This window comes from Chinchilla lanigera, unplaced genomic scaffold (assembly GCF_000276665.1).
Source record: "Chinchilla lanigera isolate Chin_1 unplaced genomic scaffold, ChiLan1.0 scaffold00128, whole genome shotgun sequence".
In the NCBI taxonomy this organism is placed as follows: Eukaryota; Metazoa; Chordata; class Mammalia; order Rodentia; family Chinchillidae; genus Chinchilla; species Chinchilla lanigera.
In genome coordinates this window covers 2980378-2987585 of record NW_004955529.1, presented here as the reverse complement: position 1 = coordinate 2987585, position 7208 = coordinate 2980378, and the positions used below count along the sequence as shown (strand labels likewise).

Here is a 7208-nt window from a genome sequence, read left to right as displayed (position 1 = left end):
TTTTTTTTGGTTTGTTTTGGTTTTTCTCCGGTACCGGGAACCGAACTCATGACCTTGCGCTTGCCAGGCAGGTGCTTTGCCGCTGAGCTAAGTCCCCAGCCCCTCCAGCACCATTTGTTAAAGAGGCTATCTTTCTTCCAGTGAACTTTCTTGGCCCCTTTGTCAAAAATAAGGTGGCTGCATGTGTTTGTATCTGTGTGTGTATCTTCTAAGCTGTTCCATTGATCTTCATGTCTGTTTTTACACCAGTACCATGCCGATTTTATCACAGTAGCATTGTAGTATAATTTCAAGTCAGGGATTGTGATGCCTCCTGCCTTTCCTTTGTTGCATAGGATTACTTTTGCTATTCTAGGCCTCTTCTGGTTTCACATGAACTTTAGGAATATTTTCTCTATATCTGTGAGATACACTAATGGAATTTTAATCAGGATTGCATTGAATCTGTGCAACAATTTTGAGAGTATGACATTTTCACAATGTTAGTTGTTCTTATCCATGAGCAAGGAATATCTATCAATATTCTGAATTCCTCTTTGGTCTCTTTTTTTCAGAGTACTGTAATTTTCACTGTGTAGATCTTTTACTTCTTTTGTTAGATTGGTTCCTAAGTATTTAAATTTTAGACACTATTATGAAAGGTAGTGGTTTCACTAATTTCTCTCTCAGTCTGCTTGTTTTTTGTGTACAAGAATGCTATTGATTTTTGAGTATTGCCTCAATTTCTCTCTCCATGCGTTTACTGTTTGTGAACAAAGATGCTATTGATTTTTCATGTTGACTTTTTATCTTGCTGTACTACTGAATTTGATTTTATTAATTCTAGGAGTCTTCTGGTAGAGTTTTAGGGGTTGTCCATGTAGAGCATCATATCCTACAAGTAATGATAATTTCATTTTTTTCTTCCCTATTCTTACTGCTTTTATTTCTCTATCTTGTCTTATTTTTCTGACTAAATTTTCCAGAATTATATTGAATAGTGGTGATGAAGGATATCCTAGTCTTGTTCCTCATTTTATAGTGAAAGCGTTCAGGTTTTGTCTGTTTAGTATCATGGTGGCTGTTGGTTTGTCACTGATGGCTCTTATCAGACTGAGGTAAAGACCATCTTTTCCAATTTTCTGTAGGGTTTTACTACAGAAACAGATATAACACAAGATATACAAATATATAAGAAATTACAAGGTTGGCATATAACAGTCAGGCACAGAATTGGATAAGGAAGTATACAGAGGCTTTCAGCACACTGGCGACCAAAGGATTCAGTACAAGGTCTGGAGTTCACTGCAGCACTCTATGCAAGTCCATATAGGGGGCCAATGGGTCTGCAATGGAAGGGTGATGAGTGTACACTGGAAGGCTTAAGAATCCATGGCAGAAGATGAAGAGTCTTCATTAGAAGCCAGGAGATGATATGCAAGCTGAAGATGAAGACTGGAGCTCCTCAAAAGAGTGGAAGCCCCTCTGTTCTTCCTCATTTTCCTTTTATATCATCTAGGTGATGACCCACCCTATTGTGGCTCCTCTACACCCTAGGGTGTAGAATTGTTGAGACAGTTGCCAAGCTAAGTTTAGTTAAGCTTCTAAACTTCTCAAATTGAAACAATCAATCAACCACTGCAATCTATCCCTTGTCAACTTGGCAACCAGATACATTTCTTTAAACCAATCTGCAGATACAAAGACATGCACATAATTGTGCCTAACATGTGATAGGTATCCTTCATGTAAATGGAAACGCACTAATTCCCTCACCCAAATAGAGTGTAAGTTTCCTTTGGTTGATGCTTACACTTATAATTTCATAACTTGAACATTATAACACAGGTTTAACAATTCTTAAGAACCAGTTTTAAGTGTATCAGTATTATATTATATCAGGACTGTATAGAGGAGAAATGGCACAATTATGATCCTCTTTACTGTACCTGAACACGGGGTCATGTTCAGCTGGTGTTTAGATCTACCTTCTTCCACTACCCATTCTATATTTCCTTGACCTTCAGCATGCACCTCAATATGTCTTGGTTCTTTTCCTGGTGGAGTAACCCATGCCTTCATTCCTGAGGGCTCTAGACTATTTGTCATTGTGCTTGTATCAGGTTGTAGCTTCCGATTGACTTTAATAATAGGGCAAGGTAATATTAAGAGGTGCTCCAAGGGATGTCCTACACTCCATGTATATTCTTCTTTTCCTCCACTGTGGAGTAGTAGTCCAATTTTTCCTTAATATTATGGGTCAGCCACACCTGACAACACTGTGACTCCCTTTTCAGCTTGTTTCCTCAAAGGCATGAGGAGACCAAAATGACTAGGGGTAAATCTTATCTTCCAGTTCAATGGTATCGTTGTTGTGCTTCCTGGTGTAAGCCTTCCCCCTTCTGGAACTAAGACTTCTAAGCCAGCGTAACATACAGTCATTGGGACAGGAAGCAAATATTTGCTAGTGGATCACTAGGGGTGATGGTGAGTGGCACCATTCCTACTTCCTTCCACCCCTTGATCCCTGGACCCATGAATCCTGGCTATGGAAGACTCAGTATCATATAGTGGACACTGATTCAAAGCATATACAACCTTTTAAAGTATCTTAACCCAGCCCTGAAAGCAATTGCCACCTAGCTGGTATTGTAATTGTGTCTTTAAAAGACCATTCTAGCTTTCTATCAATCCAGTTGCTTCTGGATGGTGAGGAATGTGGTAAGACCAGTGAATTCCATGAGCATGAGCTGATTGCCTCTCTTCTTTGGATGTAAAATGTGTTCCTTGCTCAGAGGTAATGCTATCTGGAATTAAATGACAGTGGATAATGCATCCTGTGAGTCCGTGGACGGTAGTTTTAGCAGAAGCATGTGCAGCACTTATCCAAAGTACATGTCTGGTGAAGAAGAAGTCTTAGTTCCAGAGGGGGAAAGGCTTATACCAGGAAGCACAACAACGATACCATTGAACTGGAAGATAACATTTACCCCTAGTCATTTTGGTCTCCTCATGCCTTTGAGGAAACAAGCTGAAAAGGGAGTCACAGTGTTGTCAGGTGTGACTGACCTATGATATTAAGGAAAAATTGCACTACTACTCCACAGTGGAGGAAAAGAAGAATATACATGGAGTGTAGGGGATCCTGTGGAGCATCTCTTAATATTACCAGTGAAGATGAAGTGCAATTCCTTCCACGATGGAAGTCGTGCAATATAATCAACTTGCCACCAGATGGCAGGTAAATCACTCTGGGGGATGTTGTGATATCGGGCACCCAGTGTTGGCCTCTGCTGTTGGCATGTTGGGCATTCAGCAGTGGCTGAATCAGCCTTGGTGAGTGGAAGTCCACGTTGCGGAGCCCATGCATAATTTCCATCCCTGTTACCATGGCCACTCTGTTCATGAGCCCATCGGGCAATGACAGGGGCAGCTGAAGAAGGAGGTTGGCCACTATCCACAGACCGGGTCATCTTATCCACTTGATTATTAAACCTCTCTTCTGCTGATGTCACCTTTTGGTGAGTATTTACATGGGAAACAAATATTTTTACATCCTTGGCCCACATGGAGAGGTCTATCATACCTCTTCCCCAAATATCTTTGTCACCGAATTTCCAATTATGTTCCTTCCAATTCCTGACCATCCAGCCAGACGGTTGGCTATGGCCCATGAGTCAGTATACAGTCACACATCCAGCCATTTCTTCTTCCAGGCAAAATGTACTGCCAAGAGCACTTCCCGAACTTCTGCCCACTGTGGTGATTTCCCTTCACCACTGTCTTTCAAGGATGTCCCAGAAAGGGGCTGTAACACTGCAGCTGTCCACTTGCGGGTGGTGCCTGCATAGTCTGCAGAGCCATGCGTAAACCAGGCCCTAGCCTTCTCTTCCTCTGACAGCTGACCATATGATATACCCCACAATGCCATAGGTGCATGATGGGAAACAGAAGGCAATATAGCATTTATAGGAGCCATATATATCTGGGCAACTTCCTCATGTAATTTACTTGTACCCGCTGGACCTGCCCTGGCTCTATCATGAATATACCACTTCCATTTAATGATAGACTGTTGCTGTGCACATTCAACCTTATGACTTGGTGGATCAGATAATACCCAGGCCATGATAGGCAACTCAGGTCGCGTGGTGATCTGGTGTTCCATAATCAAGCGTTCAGTTTCTACTAAGGCCTAGTAGCAGGCCAAAGACTGTTTCTCAAAGGAGAGTAGTTGTCTGCAGATGATGGCAGAGCCTTGCTCCAAAATCCTAAAGGCCTCCGCTGCAGTTCACCTATGGGGGCCTGCCAGAGACTCCATACAACATCTCTGTCTACCACTGACACTTCAAGCACCATGGGATCTGCTGGATCATATGGCCCCAGGGGCAGAGCAGCCTGAATAGCAGCCTGGACCTGTTGCTGAATGTTTTTCTGTTCTGGGCCCCACTCAAAAGCTTTCTGAGTCATTCAGTAAATGGGCCAGTGTATTACACCCAAGTGAGGAATGTGTTGCCTCCAAATCCAAACAGGTCCACTAGGTGTTGTGCCTCTGTTTTGGTCACAGGGGAAGCCAGATGCAACAACTTATCATTTACCTTAGAAGGAGTATCTCTTAGTTGCAGTCTGGTTGCATGTGACCACCTATGTCCTCTGCAACTGGCCTAGGCTCTGATTACCCACAAGGCAGGAACTGTGCTGACTCAGCCTGTGGTTGGGTTTGGCACCTGAGACCTAGCAGCCCAGCAAACATGCAACTTCTGCTAGGTGGTTTGGATATGCTGCCTAAGGCTGAGCTGCAGTAGGGGTCATGGAAATGGTGCCACCCAGTCTATGTGTACATGTTTGTGACATTCTGGGAGCTCTGGGAAAGTAAGCTGTTTATGTGAGTCCTGGGTGGCATATGTGTGCACGCCAGTGAATTGGCCAGTGGTCTAGGTAGGTAGGCTTGTGACCTGCGGTCACTCAGCTATGGTGCCTTTTACCTCTGTAATCTTCTCCTCTCTGGCTTGAGTTTGGAGGAGAGCGAGGCTTAGTTTACCACAGTGTTTGCTGGTGTGGAGAACAGGAATGCTGCTTTCCCCAGTGTTTGGGGCATGGGGTACACATGGGGAGAGCTGCTGAGCACAAGCCCTGTCCCAGGATTCTGGTCTCTGTAGAGCTAGATCTGTCTCTGAGACTTTTTGCCTCTCTATCAAAATGGTTACTCCTAGAAAGAGTGAGGGATAGGAGTGGGTGGACCCACTGTTTCCATTTTCTAATTATCTATTTGTTTGACTTGACCAATGTATATCATCTTTTTACATAATTTTCTGTTTCAGTGTAAGGTCCCCTCCCTCCTTCCAAATACCCTCTTTCTCAATGAATCCTTTCTGTGGTTCGCTGATGCAACCTCTCTTTTAGTCAGCTATGTTGTAACTTCTCCAATGTGCAAATTTGATATGGCAACTCTCTGTCTTGGAGGAAGCCAACCATGGGTTGAAAACATGAGAGACTTAAATCTATTCTTCTTTAAGTTTGGGATACTGGGTATTATGTTATTGTAACTACGATTCACATATAGGTATTTCTCACATTCTCCTAATAGCATTTCTATCTTGCCAACACCTAGAATTCCACTGAATTTGCTGGATCATATGGCTCGAGTGGCAAACCATATTGCACAGCAACTTGCACCTGTTACAGATTTTCTTTTTCTGCTGGACCCTATTCAAGATAGACAGCTTTCAGAATCAGTCCATAAGTGAGACAGGGTAAAACACCTAAGTGAGTAATGTGTTGCCTCCAAAGTACAAATAGACCCCATAGGCGTTGTGGATTTCTCCTTGTTTTATGTGAGACCATATACAACAATTTATTCTCACCTTATGACTGAAATTTCTGCATGCACTGCACCACTGGACTCTTAGAAATTTCCTTGAGTTGGAGGATTGTAGAATTTAGTTGGACTTATTTTTCAATCTATGACACACAGATGTTTTATTAACAAATACAAAACAGTGACTATTTTTGCATATATGTTGAGAGCAGTAAAATTATCATTAATGTGATAGAGTAGTGTGATAGCTTGAGGAAGACAAAAATGATCATCTTTCCTATTAACTAAGTTGTGACACAGGGTGGGAAATTTTATATATTTCAAAGGTAATACAGTGAACTTGTTTTGCTGTCCTTCCCATCTCAAAGAAAATTGGTTCTGATAGGTCTTATACATATGTATGGAGAAAAATACATTTATCAAATCAAAAGATGAATACCAGGTAACAGGAGATGTGTTAATACCTCAAATAAGTAAAGCAAATTTGCACACGACACACTACAATCACTGGTTGATTAAGCTTATGGTAATCTCTAAACATTCTCAAAGTTTCATCTAACTGCAGAGGCAAAATACAAGTTTTAAATAAGGTGTGTGATGGTCACTACTCCTGCATCTCTCAACACCTTGATGGTGGCACTGATCTTTGCAATCCCTCCAGGGATGTGATGCTTTTGTATTAGCATATGTTTGTGATAAACAAAAAATACTTTCATGTTGGTACATATGAATATCACATCTTGATCATTTTAATCCTCACTGCCCCTTTCCATTTTTCAACAGATGCATTTCCCATTTCCACAAGATCTATCTGCTTTCTCTAGTTCTATGTTGAAGGAGTAGCTGTCAACTCTTTCCATTCTGTAGGTTGGTTGTTCACTCTGGTAGTTGCTTACTTTGTTGTGTAAATTATTTTTTGTTTGATATAATCTTGTTTGCTGATTTATGTTCTTCTTTTTGGGGCAATTAGAGTTCTATTCATGAAGTACTATCCTACGCCTACATCTTTAAGAATTTTTCTGACTTTTCTCTTGTACAGGATTCAGTGTTTCTTTTATTATATCTAGGTCTTTGATCAATTTTTAGTTGATTTTATTACAGTACTAGGGAAACAATTCTTCTGCATGTGAATAATCTCTTTTTCCAAAATTATTTTTAAAGGTTCTATTTTCTTCAGTGTACAGTATTGGTATGTTTGTCAAAAGTCAGATAGTTGAAGAGTTTGAGGTTGATTCTGCATCCTCTCTTTTATTCCTTTGGTAAACAAGTCTTCTTTTTTGTCACTATCATGCTTTTTTTTATTACTGTAACTTTGTACTATAGTTTGATGTCTGAGATTGTAGTGCCACCTGCTTTGTTCTTGTTGGACAGTATTGATTTGGATATTCTGGATTTCTTTTTGCTCCATATA

At 41.1% G+C, this 7208-nt stretch overlaps 1 pseudogene; it reads right to left on the bottom strand.

Annotated features, from left to right (window-relative positions):
• Positions 1-1872: 1872 nt before the first annotated feature.
• Positions 1873-6513, bottom strand: LOC102029326 (annotated as a pseudogene).
• Between the last annotated feature and the right edge of the window lie 695 nt (positions 6514-7208).